We start from the raw sequence: 19,304 nt of genomic DNA on the forward strand, positions 1-19,304 counted from the left end.
GTGGTTGGAGGTACAGGGACATCTCTGGTCACCACCAGTGGAGCCTGCCTGAGAAGCCAACCCAAGAAGATGGAGCTATGGGAGACATGGGAACCCAACCAACCTGAGAAGATGGGAGACATGACTCCCTGATATTAGTTGGGCTCCTGGATCCAGCCATGCCTGAAGCCATTCCTACCCCTCAACTTTTTAGTGACATGAGCCAATAAATGTACTTTTTTGCTTAATTTCACGGGAGCTGGATTTCTGTGTTTGTCAATCAAGAGTCCTATCTAGTAGGTACCTATATGCCCTTTCCCCAATTTTATCTTGGCTTGTTTGTTATCACCTCAGCTCAAGCAGCTCCTTTTCCAGGAAACCTCCCATGAGCACCCAGATTAGATTAAATACCCCTATGTCTCAGAGAACCATATGCCTACTCTTCACCATCCTCTATAGTAATTGCTATTTGCCCTTTCACCTCCCAAACCTACCTGACTGTGGAGAGCTCATGGGCTGAGGGGCCCTGCAGTCTTTTAAATTTTTTTCCCTTTTGTATTCCCACCCTTAATACAGAGACTGGGATGCCCACAGGCATTCGTATTTTATTTTTAGAGCTCACTCTGTTGACAGCTAAGTGTCCTCAGGTATCAGGGAGCAGTGAAAAAACAGGTTTTGCAGGAAGATGGACCTTAGTCTGAATTTTCCCCTATTAGCTTTGTGACCTTAGGTAAGTCACTTAGCCTCTCTGAACCTCATTTTCTTACTTGTAAAAGGTGAACAGCAACTAAGTACACATAAAGGCCTCAATATCATACCAGAGCAGAGTAAATGCTCAATGAATGGCAGTGCCTGTCTCCACTTCTTTCTCCAAGACAGAAATCCTGCTGCTCCCTTTTATTTCTGCTCCACCACTGGTGTGGATATCTGTCAAACTGCCTGCCAAGCACGCATTCTCTGATCTTCTGGGATCAGTCCTTGTGAGCAGTGTAGGGCTGATCCCATGCCAGGATCAGCAATGGAGGGCTGGCCAGTAAAAGGGTACAGACGTTCACAGATAGGCAGGAGACCCTGGGTGGGCGAAGAGGAGTCAATCCCAGCATTTGCAAGAACCACTAGAGAAATGGCTCTCTTGTAGCCGAGACTGCTAACGTTAAGGGAAAGTGCTATTGGGGAGAGCGTACCTGAGAATGAGGCTACCACAGAAGAAAGCCCATCTAAGAGACATGTCCACATACACCGGGGTACCTGGATCCAGCTGTACCAGAAGGCGATACACCTCCAGATTTTCCATTTACCTGACCCCAAAATATAGACACACAATAGGCTCTTTTGACCTCTGCATGCTTACCACTCAGCGGTCTTCTCCCAGGCCCTAGAATGATTTTTCTTCTTTTAATGTGCAGACAGGACTCAGGGTGATGGCTGGAGCCAGCTAACCACTCACACTTCTGCCCCACGGGTGTAGAAATGAGTTTTCCACGTGGGAAGCCAGCTCTTATAAAAGTCAGGTTGTTCCCATGTATTTTGCTTACAAAACAGTCAGGTTGTTCCCATATATTTCACTTAGAATGCCTTTGGCTAACTTCCCCCTTGCCCTGCCCCCAGTTGCAGTTTATGGCTTTTTTATTGCATTACCTTCCACTTCTTTGTTGTGGTGGTTTTGCAATGGCCGATGGCCAAACAGTGGAAATGCCTGCCCAAGAACAAAGCAAGCAAGCAATAAATATTTGCCGGAGGTAATGTCCCCAGATAAGAAGGCCTACACCTTTTTTTATGGTTCATCCCTACGGCACTTGGCTTTCATCCCCCAGTGATACTGTGGGCATGTGGGTCTGGACAGATGTAGGATTATGGGCAGGGGGTTAAGAGCACAATTCGCAGGCTTGATTCCAGGGCCGCACCTACCTGGGCATCTTGTTAACAGAGGCACCTGCCACCCTTCTACCCCCCACCCCCCACCCCGTCGTCTCCATCTCAGACAAACAAAGCCTGGGACTCGGACAGTTTCCTCCCTCACCTGTTCATGAAGCAGGCATAAGAGCAAGGGTTTCAAAGTCCTCAAGAGCTGTTCAGAACACTTCGAATATCAAAAGCCCTGAGAAAGAAGGGGCATCTCCTCACGGCTCACTGACGTCTGGGGGCGCTGCTCCAGAGTGAGTGAATGAGCAGCCTCTTCCTACAGAACAATGGTTTGGACCCCTAGGAAGCCAGGGACCTTGCTAGAAAGTATTTCCATCTGCAGACTTGCCTAGACATCACAAGGAACAGGGCCAGGTGTGGGGAGAGTCCCTGAACTTCTCTGAGCCTGTTTCCTTTTCCTCATCTGTGAAATGGGTGAACAACATAATCCTTCCTGCTATGAATTACTGAGACCTTCTATGCATCAGGCACCAGAAAACCTTCTCTGCCATCTTCCTGGCAACCCGAGATGGTCACTACTATGATGTCCACTTTACAGATGAGGAACTTGAAGCCCAGAGAGGGGAGGTGGCTGGCTTGAGGTTCCACAGCTCCAGCACCAGCCAGCTGGCATTCTAATTCCCATGTGTCCGACTCAAATGACCCCATCTTTCCACCATATCAGGGCTCCTCTCAAAGGTGCCTCGCATCACTCTGAGGTTCCAGTGATACCACACACAAAAGATACATATTTGTGCACCTGTTTGCTCAGGAACTGGCAAGTTCTAGATACTTAGGGATCTGGGAACCAAATGGCTGGAGGGAGACGCAGCGCCCTGGAATCCTCACTACTCCATTCACCTGGGCCCTCAGTCCCCTGTCCCAAGTGGAGAAGGACCCCAAAGAGCAGAGCTGGACAAAGAGACAATAAAGTCAGTAATCACCTTTCAACGAAGGAGCACATGCCTGGGCGTCCTCGTCCTCCGGAAGGTGGGCTCCCGACCACGCATCTGGCTGTGCCCATCACTCCCTGCCATGACCCCAGCTCCACTAGGAACCTGCCACCCACCGGCAGCCCCAAGAACTCAGGTCCGAAGGAGCTCGTGCACCAGCACAAGAAACTGATGCTGGAGCAACTGGATAATGAGCAGAATGAAAGGAGAGCCCGATCAGGGGAATAAATAAGTCACGTGACCAAGGAGGTCCGAGGAAAGGCTGTGGGTTCTGGCTAGCACGGGGCAGGGGGTGGGGAGGGTCAGACGGGAATCCGAGAAGGATGCGCAGCACGGGAGCAGGTGCAGAGGGCGCAGGTGCAGAGGGCGGTGAGGTGTCGGGGGAGGGAGGAGCTTGTGAGCAGAGAGGCCCGAGGTGGACAAGCGGGCTGAGAATCACGAAGAGCAAAAGGATTCACTGTAACCACAACAGTGTCAGGGTCACGGTGCGGCTCAAGGTTAATGGTCATAAAAATAACAATAGCAGGAATAGTAATAATAGCAAACATGCACGTGCTGCTTACTTCGTGCCCAGATGCTTTCCTGGGCATCTACATGTACTAGTTCAATTGATCCTCACAACTCATCTATGACAACGGTGCTATTATTATCCCATTTTATAGACAAGGAAACTGAGGCACAGAGCAGTTCAAGTTCTTGCCCGAGAGCTCACAGAAGTCACGTGGCAGGGCAGGGTGTCGCTCCGACATGGTCTGGTCTTTAGAGCACGCTTAACCCCCACTACAGGAGTTCCCAAAATGGGTTCCCAGACTAGCAGCGGGGGCAGTGCCTGGGAACCCATTAGAAATGCAAATTCTCAGGCTCCTTTTCCAGGGGATGCTGCTTGCCTAAAGGTGCTGCCCTGCTACATACCTGCTTAAGAGTAGAGGGAGGAAGGGGGGGGCAGACCTTGGGGCCTTGAGTGCCATAAGAAGGGGCTCCCCCCACTCCTTTATAGGCAATAGGGAGCTAGTGAATGCTTTTGAGAAGGGGAGCCACATCTTCTCCTTTTGGGTTTTCCCAGCTAAGTTGCAGAAGACCTTGTGAAAGAAGGAGATCCTCATGATCCAAGCAACATCTAACCAGAGGCCCGAGGCGCCCAAGGCCAAGGCAGCCATAGCCCCTGCCTGAGAGGAAGCACAGTGAGGTCAGTGACCTCTGACCCCGTTGACCCCCTCTGCTATTCTCAGGGCCTTGTGTTTCATCACTGGGAGGGTAAGGAGAGACCCGCCCCCTGCCAAGGATGGGGGGAGGAACTTACCAGGACTCCCCCAGCAGGTGGGGGGAGGGTAAGCCAGCCTTAAACCCCAGTGCCCTACCTCCCAGGAGGGGGTTCTCGCCTGACACCCACAGAGGGCCACCAGAGAACCTACCAGCTAAAGGCTCCCCCTGCACTGCATCCATCCTGGGGAACCCAGATCTGTGCTGTACTCCAAGCCTGTTTTCATGACCTGAGCAAATCACCTATGGGGCCTCAGTGTCCCCCTCTGTGAGAGGAAAAGGCTGGTCTCATTTTCTAATATCACTATTCTCCCCCCAAATTTGCCAGCAAATGTGCACGGCTGGCCTACTGTGTGTACTGCGGAGCTGTGAACAGGCTGGGGCCTCCCCAGGGAGCTCAGCGCCACTGAAAGAGAAGGAGAGGCGAACGACCCCACAGGGTCCCGCACCTGCCCTGTGCGGATTCAGGGGGATCCCCAGAGGCAGGGTAACCAGCACCTCCGCCCAGGTGAGCTTCCAAACCAAGTTAGACCCAAAGCTGCACTCCACTCCCCCGCTGCCAACCCAGGCTTCCTGTTCCTCTGCCTCCCCCGCCCCTGGGGCCTGCCCTCCTGGCCCCCACCCCCCAGCCCCGCCCACCTCTGCACCGGGGGCCCCGGGGCGGGGCTGCCCTAGGGGGTGGACTCCGAACCCCTGCAGTGCTGTGTTGCCTCCGCTGGGCTCCCAACCTCCCTGGGCCAGGCCAGAAGGCGCCCACCACCATCTCCCAGGCCTTCAGGAGGGTGGTCGCGCAGTCCCTGGGCTCTGTGAAGGTTCGGTTCTGAAGGTTCTGGGGGGCAGGATGTCACTCACAGTCAAAGGAAGTGGGACAGAGCGTTTCTAATGAGATAAAGGAAGGGCTGGGGGGGGGGGGTTGTGGAGGGGAAGTAGTGCCCGTGGGGGGAGGGGGCAGACAGAGGAACAAATGGAGAGAGCCAGCTGGCCTGAGATAGAGAGGCATAGAGATGGGGGAAGACAGAGTCAGAGTCAGGGGGAGACCTGAACAGAGGGAGATAGAGACGGGAAGGAGACAGGGAGAGACAAAAATAGACCCTGCCAGATGTGGGGAGCAGGAGCGAGATGGGGGAGCAGAAGAGCCTGGAACTGGGACCTCGGCTCCTGTGACCTGCCTCCTACCCTGTAACTAAAGGAGTCCTTTCCCACCCCTTGTTCAGGGAGCTGACCTTAAGGGCAAGGTCACCTGCTAGCCTGGCCCCCTCTGAGCCCCCCACCCCGTCATGGGGCTGCCCAAATTCCCGCCTACTGAGGACCACCTTCCTGATTACTCTCACCTGTTTCATATATTTGTTCAATGAACATTGCTAGAACATTTTCAAAGGAAACTAGAACCCACCAGCTGAGATAAAAAACATGCCCTCATCAAAAATAAACTACAAAAATAAATGCAAAGGCAGGGATCTTTCCGCCTCCTGGCTGGGGGTGGGGGTGGACCAGGGAGCCCGGGGTGGGGTGGGGTGGGGAGGAGGAGCCAGCAGGAGTGTGCTCTGTGTTAAACAACAGGAGCCCAGAGAGAAGTGCTCAGCACCAAGCAGTGACTCTCCTGGGAGTCAGCAAAGGGTAGACGGGGATTTGAAGAGGAAGCCTCTCATTCTGCAGGGGGAAATCCAGTCCCTCCAGGATGGCACTGGACACTGTGCTGTGACTCAACTTCTGCTGACCTCTAATCTTAACACCTCACTCCACCCCTGCACGTACCAATATCTGGAAGTCTGGGCCATGAACACTAGCAGACCTACCAGGCCTAGTCACACACCTCCAAACTTTTGCATCTGTGGCTCCCTCCCCCTTGGACACCCTTCCTGTCCTCTTCTACCCAGCTAATTCCTACTGGCACAGTTTGTACCAGTCTCCACCCCCTCCAGGCAGCCTTCCCTGACTGCCTCCCATCCATGTATCAGCATCCCCCAAAACACTCAACACCCTGTGTGGCCTCTCTGGTTTGCTGTCTCCTCCACTGGAATGCAGAGTTGGATCTTTCCCCATATCTTCACAGGACCTAGCAAGGCCCCCTATTTGGTTTTTGTGGGTTTTTTTTTAAGATTTTATTTATTTATTCATGAGAGACACAAAGAATAAATGCAGGGAGCCCGACATAGGACTCGATCCCGGGTCTCCAGGATCACGTCCTGGGCTGAAGGCAGGTGCACAACCTCTGAGCCACCCAGGCTACCCATGGCCCCCTATTTGTGAAGTGAATGCAGAAACAGACAATCAAGAAGTGAAGGCAGCCTAATGCTCACGGACAGTGGAAATCAAAACCTTCTCTGAGCTGTGTGGGAAAGTTTCTGGCAAAAGACCCTGTAAGAAGGCGACGCCCTCGCTCCAATGGGCCTCACCTACGCCCTGACCCACAGACTCTAAGAGCCTCCACGTTCTCACCTATAACAGGAAGACAAAAGAGTGTCACTTATGATAACAGTTGAGCTCAGAAAAACACACGTAAAGAGCTAAGTATCCAGCAGGCACTCAAATCTGAACGGCAATCATTATTTTACTATCACCTTACCAAAGATTATAACTTAAAGGGACCCAAGAGATGATTAGATCAGGGGTTGCCAGATTTTCTGTAAAGGGCCTGGCGGTAAATACTTTCAATTTTGTGGACCACACGGTCTCTGTCTCTGAACTCTGCCCTCCTGGTTCAGAAGAAGCCACCGACAAAATGGAAATAAATGTGTGGCTGTATTCCAAAAAAACTTTATTTATAAAAACAAGCAGCGGGCTGGAAAGGGCCCTGGGGGCTGTCGTTTGCCAACATTCTAGGTAGACATCTTGGGTCAGAGACGTGGTTGACTTTTTTCTTGTCTGATTCCTCCACCAGAGGGTAAACACTCCAGGAAAAATGGGGACCTGGTGGCTTCTTAAATCCCGCACCCCAGCATCTAGCTGAAAACTGCCACATGCCTCTATCCCACAAGCCTTTACCGAGTGCCTCCGCTGACCTAGGTGCGGGGCCAGGTGCCATGGACACAGTGGCACCTATAGAGGCTAGCGGAGGGCGTCACTCAGCGGATATCTGTGCCGTGATGGGATGGAGGGATGACCCCACAGGCAGCCTCTGGAGTTGGGCAGATCTGGGTTCAAATTCCAATGCTGTCACATCAGACCTGTGTGACTTCAGGGAAAGTGACTCGACAGTCTCTGAGCCTCAGTTTCCAGGAAATGGAGTGGTCAATAACCAATGCCTCCCCTGATCCCTTGTGAGGACAGAGAAAGCGTCCCCAGAGCCATGCAGGTGATGTAGATGTGCTGGGACACAGACATACTCGTCAGTACTCACAGCAGAGGGGTCTCAGCTCGCCCTGAATATCTCACTGTGGGTTGTGTGGGGACCGGAACCAAATAAGGTGGGACCCTGGGGTCCAGAGACAGAGCCTTCCATGCAGGGAGTGTGAAATGGGGGCAAGCTCCTGATGTGTTAAAAGCCTTGAGGCTCCTAGTGGCAGAAGAGGTATCAGGAGGCCTCAGACAACCTCCAATGTCCTAGAAAAGCAGAACTGGAAGGACTCTTGAAGAACATGGAAACCAGTGGTTAAAACATTTTATTTTTAAAGCAATGGAACTACTTGTTCAAGTACACCCAGGCAGGCCTGTGGTGGCCTCAGAGCAGTGAAGACCTGTACCGGGCCAGCAAGCCCTTGGGGCAGACAGGTCACTCATGCGATGGTGGGGAATGGTGAAGACTATGATGACCAGGAGAGCCCAGGGCATTTGAGGGGGAGCTTCAGGCCACTCCAGTTTGGCCCAAGCTCCTGAGTTCCCAAAAGAAGTGGGAAATTGGATTATTCTCTAAAAAACAATTGAACGTCGGTTCCATTTAAAATAAAACCCAGGGACTCCTGGGTGGCTCAGTGGTTAAAGCATCTGCCTTCAGTTCAGGGCAGGATCCCAGGTCCTGGGATCGAGTCCCACATCAGGCTCCCTGCGAGGAGCCTGCTTCTCCCTCTGCCTATGTCTCTGCCTCTCTCTCTGTGTGTGTCTCTCATGAATAAATAAATAAAATCTTAAAAAAATAAAGTAAAACCCAATGGAAACTGAACAAAAACCATCATCTGGGTCAAAGGCATCAATTGGCAGCTTGTTACAAGTCCAACCTGTCCATTTCACAGGTGAGGAAACTGAGTCTCAGAGAGGGAAAGCACCTTGCCCAGTGTCACACCATGATTCAGAAGCCCAAATAGGACTCAGCTGCCTCCAAGCTCCTACCCAGCCCCATCTGCTCGGGAGTGTGGGGGAATGGGAGGGAGTAGAGGGATCAGGGTTGTGGGGTAAGAAGCCAAGAGCCCTGCTTGTTCTGTCATCCAGGATGGAGTGTGGACAAATGGACAGGGAATGGGATAAACATGCATTAATAATACATGATAATTTGTAATAATATATAACACTGTAATATAGTAATAATAACTGACACCTTCTGAGTGTTTCTTATGTGCTGGGCATTAAGATAAGGTATCAAGAGACACCTGAGTGGCTCAGTGGGTTAAGTGTCTGCCTTTGGCTCAGGTCATGATCCCAGGGTCCTGGGATCGAGTCCCACCTTGGGCTCCCTGCTGGCCTGGGAGTCTGCTTCTCCCTCTCCCCCCTGCATGTGCTCTCTTCTCACTCAAAAAATAAATAAAATCAAAAAAAGGAAAAAAAAAAAGGTAGGGTATGAAGAAGGGATAAGATGGTAATTAAGAGTGTAGACTCTGGATTCAAATCCTGCCTCTCCTACTTCCTGGCGGGGTGACCTTGTGCTAAATTACTTCACCTCTCTGTGCCTCGGCTTGTCCAATTCATATGGCCACTGAGCAGATCAAATGAGTCAAGGTAAATAAAGCGCCTAGAACACTGCCCCATGCCTGGTGAGCTCTGTTGATATCAGTTGTAATCATGGCCTTTTGACAGATGGGGACGCCGAGGCTCCCAAAGGGACATGCTCAAGATCCCAACAGCCTGTCTGACCCTGAGCTGTCACATTTTGCCTTGTATCAAGGTGAGCACTTTACCCCATCCCCACCCCCGTCCCCATCCCCTCTGGTCCAATCCAGGAGGTAGGTCCTATCTGTACCTCTATTCTGCAGACTAGAAAACGGATGCATTGGGAAAGCAGCCAAAGAATACAACCACACAGCCACTGAGGGGAACAACTAGATTCTAAGGCAGGCCTAAGCCCTGGAGTATGCATGCTACCACCAGGCCCACTTTCTGGCCACCAGCTGGCTTTCTGGCCACAGCAGACTGGTCAAAAGTCTGGTTGGTGCAAGAATGCACTTGGCAGACAATCTGGCTGGCCTGCGTTTGCCTCCACCATCTGAGCACGCAGGATAACACAAAGTTCCTCCCCCCGTGGCAGGCACAGAGGCTCCCCAGGGCATGTGGGCACTGTCCTCAGCAGCCCTGCCCTGCAATTTCTGGGGTCTGGCCCACCTCATGAGCTGGTCTCAATGAATCATTCCCATGAATCCACCTCGTGCCACAGCCCAGAGTGGAGGAGACCAGAGAAGGGCCATGGGAAGGGCAAGCATCTTGGAACCTTCTCTCGAGTAGCTCCAGACAGGGTGAATGTGTGGCTGCCGAGAGCAGAGAAGGGGGACTGCAGATGGCAGGAACAGGTGGCAGGTGGGGAGGCCGGGAGCGGCTGTTACAGACAAGTTTCTGCAGTGCCACAAGGCAAATCAGAGCCAGCCAAGCAGGTATATACCTGGACTTTCAAATCACTAACACCAGCCACTTCTGCTCTGCCTCTCTTACTACGGAACAATTCACAAAGTCATGCCGATAACACATTTTTGACAGCTCTCCCAATCCCAAGGTGGCACCGCATCCAAGTTCTGACTCAGTCCACGCCCACTCCCCAGCAGGACACACGGAGGCCCAGAGACCCTGGCTGAGCCTCTTGAACCCTGTTGCCATTTCCCCAGGCTACACAGGAATGCTTGATTTTAAAAGGACCAGGAAAGGAAAGTAGTTACAGATGAACAAAAGCGGGAGGGGCTGGCTACAGATGCCAGAGGCCTGTCTCAATGGCCCTTTGGAATAGCAGCCGCCCAGGTAGGACGAGGCTGCTCAATGCAAACCCAGAACGCACAGAGGAATGCTGCCTTCCGTTCCAGAACTAGCAGATGACAGGGTTAAGAACATCAGGAAGAACTGGTGACTTTTAAGAAACTTGGTTCTTTCATGAAAATGCCATGCTCTGACCTGGGTGCTTTCTGGGCGGCTCCACCTCACAGAGGCAAAGAGGTGAGGGGTCCCAGACTTGGGGGCGATGCCAAGAGGAGGGAGGGGATGTCTGTGTGTCATCCTGAGGGGCACCACTGAGGCACCTATAACTCCAGACTGCAGGTCTCTAGTCTGGGGGCAGAGATGAGGAGGGGGTGGCACTTGTTGAAAGAAGCAGTGACTCACTGAGGTTGCGCAGGTGGCCCACCTGTGAAACCCAATTTCACAGTCATGGAAACTGAGGCCAGATAAGGAGGAATGACTGGCACAGACTACATCACTACTAAACCAGAGTGAGTCACCCGGAGATTTGGCCACCGGGGGAGGAGGTCACCTTCAGAGTGAGCATGGGTGGCCCGGGGGGTGGGGGGGGGGGATGGTGGGCAGGACCAGACTCCCTTTCGAAGCTGAGAGACTGGCTTCCGCAGGTCCTCACTGTGAAGGGCCACCCAGCTGGTGTGGGGTGGGAAGGTCTGGGCGGTTCTCACTCTTCCTATCCCCTCTGCACAGGTTCCTAATCAGCACCACCAGGTCCTGAGGTGGGCACTGCAAGCCCCTGGGCTCCTCACTGCCCCCTGTCCTGCACAGGGTCTGGTTGAAGGCCCTCAGCAAGGATGTCCCTGTTACAGAAACGACGGAAGCGCACACACACCTGGGCGAAGCGCTCCATGGGCTTGATTTCTGATTTCTTGATGGTCCCAGAGATGTTCCTGGGTGACCTGAAGGACACTCCTTATTCTGCTAATGAGGCATTTAATCCAATGCATATTGGAAAAATACTTTTTAACAAGCACATCGAAGCCAGTTATTTCAAAGATTATGACTGCTCCGGAGACTATATTTACTTAAAATGATCGGTACCCTTATCCATGGCTGGTGGGATTGTAAAACGGGGCAGCTGCTTGGGAAAACTGGCACTTCTTCAAAAGGTTAAACATAGAATTACCATCCGATCCAGCAACTCCACTCCCAGGGATATACCCGGGAGAACTGAAAACATATGCACACACACAGACTTGTACACGAATGTTCACAGCAGTGTTACAACAGCCAAAAAAAGTAGAAATAATGTCCACCAGCTGAGAACTGGATGAATAGAGTTATATCCCTGCAAGGGAATATTATTCAACCATTAAAAGGTAATGAAATACAACTAATAAAACTAATATGACATTGTATGTTAACTATACTGGAATTAACCTAAAAAAAACTTAAAAAAAAAAAAGTAACGAAATACTGTGGCACCTGGGTGCTTCAGTGGGTTAAGCGTCTGACTCTTGGTTTCGGCTCAGGTACTGATCTCAGGGTCATGAGATCCAGCCCTGAGGCTCAGGCTCTATACTCAGCAGGGAGTCTGCTTCCCCACTCCTCCTCCCTCTGTCCCCCCTCCTCATGCTCTCACTCTCTCTCTTTCTCCAATAAATAAATAAATCTTAAGAAAAAAACTGTTAAAGAAAAGTAATGAAATACTTAAAAAAAAAAGGTTTAATGAAGAACTGCTATAAACCACCACATGGATCGGCCTCCGAATTGTTCTAAGTGAACAGCACCAGTCGCAAAAGGCCACATTGTGCTGACTCCATTTACAGGAAACGTCCAGCACAGGCAAATCCATAGAGATGGAAAGTAGATTAGTGGTTGCCAGGGGTTGGAGATGGAGGGATTGAGGAGTGATTGCTGATGGGCCCAGGGTTTCTTTTTGGGTGATGAAATGTTTTAGAATTAGGTTAGTGATGGTGGTTGCAACATCTCTGCATATCCTAAAAAAATCTAAAAAAAAAAAAAAACAACAACACTGAACTGAATGCTTTTTTTTTTTTAAGGGTCAATTGTAGGATATATGAATTCTATCTCAGTGAGGCTGCTATAAAGAGATTACATGAAGTTCTAAAAAATGAGGTGATAAAAACACATCCATTGGGTAAATAATAGAATACTACAACAGGGATTCAGTAGGGTAAACTGGTTCACGAATGACTCAACACACCCAATTTCACAATCATGGAAACTGAGGCAGGATAAGGAGGAACGACTGGCACAGACTACATCACTACTGAACCAGAGCGAGTCACCCGGAGATTTGCCCAACTCCAGAGGCCTGGCCTTGTCATCAGGCCACCCAGCTGAATAAAGGATAGGCGATGGGGTACAAGGAGAAGGGTCCACAGCCCAGGACGGGAGACAGACCTGCAAGGAGGCTGGTAAGCGAGGGAACGCGCCAGCTGCCCCTGTGGGTTTCAGAACAGGAAGCGCCCAACAATGCCTGCAGAGGACCAGAGGAGGCTTCCAGGCCGGGCGCTGCCTGAGGCTTCTGAAGGATGAGTAGGAGTTTGCCAACTCGCCTCACCAACACCCGTACACGCAGTCAGGAGGCCTGGGAGGGAGGGTTTCAGCTCAGCCACATCCCACCTGTGGGGCCTACCAGGCCCGTGGGCGCATGACCTTTCTTAGCCTCAGTTTCCCCATCTGCAAAAGGGGAAGTGAGCAAGTGATGGGCACAGTGCCTTGTAACAACCGCAGTCCCCTGGACGGTGCCCACCCTTCCCTCCCAGGGCGTGACGGGCGGTTGGGTGCGAGAGCCTGACCTGCGCTCTGCCCTCTGCCCCCCAGGTCCGGCCACGCCGCCCCGGCGACCCAGGCCCCCTTCCCCGGCTGCCGCTCCCGGTCCCGGCTGCGCCCACCCAGCGGCGGGGGCAGCGGGGCGGCGGGTCCGCGGGACGAGCACCTCTCGTCGCGGGTGACCCCAGGCCCCGGCGGTGCGCGCCCCCCGACGCCTCCGCTCCGGGCGCGCCTCGCCAGTGCACGGCTCGGCAAGTTAAGTTGCGCGCGACCCCGCGCGTCCCGGCGCCCGCCCGGGGGTCCCCGCAGGCCGGGAGGGGGGCGGGGACCCCGGCAAGCGGCCGCCCCGCCCCCCACGGACGCTGAGCGCCGCCGCGCGGGCCCCCGGCGGGGAGCGCGGTCGGGGCGCCGGGGCTCTGCCGCACCCCGCACCCCGCGGACCGGCCGCGCGCGCCGCCTTCCCGCCGCCTCCAGCCGCCGCGGGCCCGGGCTGGGGGCTCCTCGGCGCCCGCCGGCCCTCCACGGCCGCCCCGCCGGCGCCGCGCCCCGCGCCCCGCGCCCCGCGCGCCCCCCACGGCCACCTACCGTGCGCGCCCAGCGACTCCGGGCTGGCCAGCCGCCCCGGCCGGGGAGGGGGAGGGCCCGCGCGCGGACACGCCCCCTGACGTCACGGCGCCGCGGCCCCGCCCTGCCCCCGCCGCGGCCCCGCCCCCGCCGCGCACCGCCCCGGAAGTCCTGGTCGGCGGGGCCGTGTGTGCGGGAGCCGCTCCGCCCGCCTGTGAGCAGCGAAGTGCCGCGGCCGCCGGGACGCGGCGTGGAGACGAGACGCTGGGCCTCGGGCCTCGGGCTGCCGCGTGTGCCCCGCGGGGTCGGGGGAGGGCCGCGCGCGCAGACAGCGGGGCTTCTCCAGAAAGGGGCGCTTCGGCCCCGCCCGGCCCCGCCCGGCCCCGCCCGGCCCCGGCCCCAGCACATTCTGCAGCACCTGGAGACACATCTGGGGCACGAGGCTGTCCGACTGTGTCTCCAGGGAACGGGCCACAGAGGCTCCTGAACGTCGTGCCATGACGCAGCCCCCGCCCCGCCTCAAGGTCGGTTGTGCTGAGGTTGAGAAACCTCCACATACAGGAGTGACAAAGCTCCAGGCTGACAGGCCTCAAGGTGTTTAACCTCTCTGTGCCTCCGTTTCTCTGTCTGTGAAATGGGTGTGTAATACAGCCATTATGTGCATATGCATTGAAGGAAGGGGATGAAAGGGATGCGGGCTTACTTTTCATTGGGAACCTTTGTTCTTTGTTTTTATTTTTTTTAAAGATTTTATTTATTTATTCGTGAGAGACCGAGAGAGAGGCAGAGACACAGGCAGAGGGAGAAGCAGGCTCCCTGCAGGGAGCCCGACGCGGGACTCGATCTCAGGACCCGGGGATCACGACCTCAGCCAAAGGCAGAGGCTCAACCACTGAGCCACCCAGGCTTCTATGTTTGTTTGTATGTTTTTATACATTTCCGTAATAATTGCAACCATAACAGCAGACACACGCGCACACACACACTAAGTAGGAAACGTTTATCTAAACATTTCTATATTTACGTATTTAAACTACTAAAAGCCTGTGTGATAGGTCTATTGTCATCCCCACCTCACAGATAAGAAAACCAAGGTGTACAAGATATTTAGTAATTTGCCCATGGCTAGCCATGCGTTCATTCATAGCTCTTCACTAATTCATTCATGGATCCAGTAAAGAATGCCTCCCCATGTAGAACGTGTTGGGACTGACACTGTGAAATCCCCCGTCTCCATGAAGCCGGCTATTACTGAAAAACACATATTAGAGGTTTTGTATGACTAACTGCATAGTAACTCTGCTGGGTGCCTTATAAGGCCCCTTTGTGGGTGGAGAGATGGAGATCAAGAGAAGAGATCTGAATGGGGATCATTTGTTTTGTCGCATTCTAGCTAGCAACAGCATCTCCTGAATGCCTTGTGCCAGGCACCGGGATTCAGCAGGTGACAGGAGGACAAGACCCCTGCATCCAACCAGACCCTTCAACAAGCATGCACGATAAAGCAGGCACCTCTTATGGGGAAGAGAAAACAGGGGATTAACTGGGACCAGGGAGGGAGGGCCAGGAGTGTTTACACTAAGGCCTGAAGCATGGAAGCCTGTGTGAATCACAGGGATCAGCAGGTGAGAGGTCCAGCAGGAGGCACTTTTCAGATGCAGACTGGTGTGCAGTGCAGTGGATGGGATGCGGGGCAAGGGAGAGATAGGAGGTCAGAGGGGTCTGCAGGGTCTGGATGCTACAGGGCTTCAACAACTGTGCAAAGGAGTCAGGACTTCATCTTACAGCATGGAGAGACACGGAAGGTGTTCCGCTGGGGAAGGACGTGGTTAGCTTTGCTTTCTGCAAAGACCCACTGGCTACTCTGTGGAGCAGGACAGGCAGGAAAGATGATTTGGAGGCTGTTGAAGTCCTCTGGAGGAGGCAGCCAACCCCAGGCAGGGCCAGTGGCATGGAGGGAGTGTTCACGTTCCAGAGATGTCTGGAAGACAGAATTAGCAGATCTCAGTTGCAGGGCTAAAGGGGGCCAGAAGATCTGGTTTCTAGGTTGGACCTTCCCCTATCAGCCCTCTAACTCAGCAAACCCCTCCAGGTCTCGAGCTGGCTGTCTCCTCCTTGAGGAAGCCTACCTGCCCCCAGGAGATCCTGATGAGATGGACACCAGACCACACCACCCAGGAATTTGATGTGACTTTTGCAAGCAAATGAAAGATCCCGGCCTGTCTGCCCCACCAGTTTCTGAACAACCGGGTAGGGGCCTCTTCTGTCTTCTCCCCCAACCTGTTTCCCCAGCACTCAGGAGGCCCTCAGCCAATACTTGTCAGAAGCAGGAAGAATAAATGTGGCACAAAACACGTCGATTCTAAAACTCTTTCCAGCTCTGACGTTGGAGATGATGATGCTCATGATGATTCAGGGACTGACTGCGCTTTAGGCTCCTTATATTTGTGACAAATTGATCCTTTACTCCTCCCAACAACCTCATCACTCCCATTTTACAGATGAGGAAACAGAGGCTCCATCGGGTAATTTGTCTTGACCACAGGCAACAGCTTGTAAATGTCAGAGCTGAGATGTAGACTCAGCATGGTGGTAGAAGGAGTGGACAGGAAGGAAGCCTCTGCAGTGGGCAGGGAGGAACCTAAGATAGAGGACAGGTACTTTTCTTCCACTGGAAGGATGTATACCACTCCTGCCCTGGTACCCAAGCTTCACAAAGCACTCTGATATTAGGTATCTGATCCAGGTGCCTGGCTGTCATGGTAACGAGGCTCTAAAGAGATGCTCACTTCTCCAGAAGCTCCTCAGGACACCCTGCCTGACACAATGTCCCTTTGCCAAAAATTGGTTGCTATGTGTCTGTCAGCATCTGGTGCTGACTACAAGGGATCACACCTCTGGGTAGTCCTTCTACTCACTCCCCACCCTCCCCCACGCCGCACACATTGCTGACTTTTTTTTTTTTTTAAGATTTTATGTATTTATTCACGACAGACACAGAGAGAGAGGGAGGCAGAGACACAGGCAGAGGGAGAACCAGGCTCCATGCAGGGAGCCCGATGCGGGACTCGATCTCAGGACTCCAGGATCACGCCCTGGGCCGAAGGCAGGCACCAAACCGCTGAGCCACCCAGGCGTCCCGAAATTCAGATTTCAATGTTCACAAATAGTTTTCTTTTCTTTTTAATTTATTTATTTTATTCAGAGAGAGAGACTGAGAGGCAGAGACAGGCAGAGGGAGAAGCAGGCTCCATGCAGGGAGCCTGACGTGGGACTCAATCCCAGGTCTCCAGGATCACACCCTGGGCTGAAGGTGGCGCTAACCTCTGGGCCACTGGGACTGCCCACATTGCTGACTTTGTATCCATGCCCTGTTGCTCAAAAGATGGTAGTTTACCTCCTGTTGCCCTGGATGGGAGAGAACACTCCATAACCAAGGTGCTTTGTCTTCCCAAAGGCCTCTGACTCAGAGATTCATGAGCTGGGATCTAATGTTGAAACATGATGACATCCCAGCTGGCACTGCGTTTGGAAGCCAGCATTTAGGGCAAAGCTCCTGCAGAGTCAAAACAAGCCCTGAGAAACTCCAAGAAAGCTGTGGACATGATACCCACATGGCCAAGTCCGGCTCCACTGGTCGCCTCCAGCACTGTGCCCATCAACATTTCTGCTGTTGAGCAACCTGAGAAAGTAAAACTCTAAGTTTCAGTCTCAAGGCAGAAAATAGGGCTTATCTTTAAGCTCTGAAATTCTGTTCCTGGTGGTGAGAAGCTCACATCTTGTTGGAAGTAGGACCCACAGCAGAGGAAACAGGTCCCTAACTCTTATGTCACACTCCCTCCCAGTCTTTTTACATGTACCGGTCTTTGACTTGCTTGTACTTTGTATTTGCTCTGATTTTTAATACATGTTGTGTTTATTCATAAATTTGTTAACAAAAGCTAAATAGGGCGCCTGGGTGGTTCAGTCGGTTAAGTGCCTGCCTTAGGCTCAGGTCATGATCCCAGGGTACTGGGATTGAGCCCCTCCCCCATCGGGCTCCCCACACAGCGAGGAATCTGCTTCTTCCTCTCCCTCAGCCCCTATCTTCCTCTTTACCGCCTTTGTTCATGCTTGCTCTCTTTCTCAAATAAATAAATAAAATCTTTTTTTTAAAAAAGGTAAATGAATGTAAGGAGATAATGATAAATCAAATATAAAATAATCACTTTGTTATTTCCTTCCTAGTCTTTATTGGTTGGTTTTGCCAAATGTCTATCTCATGTTTTTGCACTAACATTCACATTGTTTTCAAGAAAGAAAAAAAAAAAAAAACATGAGAAAATGAGGGCAATGACACCTTTCTTTGAGTTAAAGCAATTTGGAAAATCTAGATCATGAATGCACGCAAGTTTTACCACAAATTGAACCAATGGATTTCTGTTAATTGTGCCTTTTATAGGACTCATAAGATGGATACACTGAAAACAAAACAAAACACCTGCTATGACCAAAATAGTTCTTTCAAGAAGTACGAAATACAAATTCTCGGTGATCAGAGAGCAGTTGTGCTATATCTGAATAGAGAATGTTTCTCTTTTCCTTTCTCTTTCTCATCAAATCATGTGTCTTTTGGTCACTGAAGCCTCAGAGTTGACTTTGTATGGCCCATGTGACTGGAAAGCTTGACTCCACTGTAGTAGAATTTTAGAGCTGCACCCACCAACCTTGGGAATTGAGGATGGGAGTCTATGTAGCTTGACTTGGGAGTCAAAGAATCATGGAAGCTCAGAGATGACTTGCAGAATCTTGGAGCATCTTGGAAGTAGGGAACCATGGAATCCCAAGGTCAGATAGAATCTTGGGGCTAGTTGGACTTTCGAGCTGCCCCTGTGGAGACAGGAGGAAGAAGTCCCAGGGAACTGAAGCAATTTGCCCAACACTTCGCAGCTTCTAACAGTAAGGCAGGACAAACACCCACAACCACAGATTCCTGCCTGGGAATCCTGTCTTCTAGTCCAAGACAGGACAACCTGTCTTCAAACGCAAGACACTGGTTGTTTTGAAGGGTGGAGGTGTGGAGAACGAGAGGGAGAGGGAGACTGCATGCCCCAGAGTGCAAGACCCTCTGAGTCAGGTGGTGCCTCAACTTTTACGGTCAGCAAAACCACAGAGTGGGGTGTCATGAGGCCCCACATTTCTTTCCAGCTTCATCTCCTGCCACGTTCTGCAACTTCTTCCCATCCCCTGCTTCTGCCCACACAACCACCAAGCTAATGCTCTCATGTCAATGAGCTTTGCTTGTCTCCACCACGGTTCTCTCAACCTCTGTGCCTTTCCCGTGGTGCTCCAGGCCTGCCAGGTACAGCTGTGAAAGTTGGGCATAGCACAAGGGTATCGCATTCAAACTGCAGCCATCACAGATTTATACCAATAAATTCTGGCAAATGGTAGTCAAATGTCTTGAGGACGAAGCATCTTTTGATCCTCTGTACAAAGGTGCCATGTGGGGTAGTAACGTCCCTGCTGTTTCTTCTGTCTAGAATGTTAACTTTCCTATTTTCCCCACCAAGCAAACTCCTATCCCATCCCTCAACGCCTCCCTTCCTCCATGACAATACCTCTCCGAGGCTTCCTACGCAGATTAAAGGTTAATAACATCAATCAATAATAACTGTAGATATGGGAGTCGATATCACCCGGTGCAGGTTTCCGAAGAGCAGAGCATGTACCACTTGTAGTAGGAGACATGATTCTTAGTGGAACCTGGACCCAGGATTAAATAACACTGCATCAGATACAAGAGAATAATGCTCTTTTCAATCTTCTTTGATTATATCAGAG

At 52.2% G+C, this 19,304-nt stretch overlaps 2 protein-coding genes across 6 annotated transcripts in view; one reads left to right on the forward strand and one right to left on the reverse strand.

Moving 5' to 3' along the window:
• The window catches only part of TPST2 (tyrosylprotein sulfotransferase 2), a 52,027-nt gene extending 38,447 nt beyond the window's left edge, over positions 1-13,580 (reverse strand). Inside the window, exon 1 of one of the 4 annotated variants that reach the window (XM_072803049.1) lies at positions 13,503-13,580. The gene's annotated coding sequence lies outside the window, so the exon portion shown is untranslated. Of the gene's footprint in view, positions 1-1,330; positions 2,233-12,545; positions 12,825-13,502 lie in introns of those variants that run through there. The other 3 variants (XM_072803050.1, XM_072803051.1, XM_072803053.1) reach the window with 3 other exon arrangements.
• Positions 13,581-13,665: 85 nt separating this feature from the next.
• The window catches only part of CRYBA4 (crystallin beta A4), a 28,091-nt gene continuing 22,452 nt past the window's right edge, over positions 13,666-19,304 (forward strand). For both annotated transcript variants that reach the window (XM_072803059.1, XM_072803058.1), the window contains exon 1: positions 13,666-14,005. The gene's annotated coding sequence lies outside the window, so the exon portion shown is untranslated. The remainder of the gene's footprint in view (positions 14,006-19,304) is intronic.

The sequence above is a fragment of the Canis lupus genome, chromosome 27 (assembly GCF_048164855.1).
Source record: "Canis lupus baileyi chromosome 27, mCanLup2.hap1, whole genome shotgun sequence".
In the NCBI taxonomy this organism is placed as follows: Eukaryota; Metazoa; Chordata; class Mammalia; order Carnivora; family Canidae; genus Canis; species Canis lupus.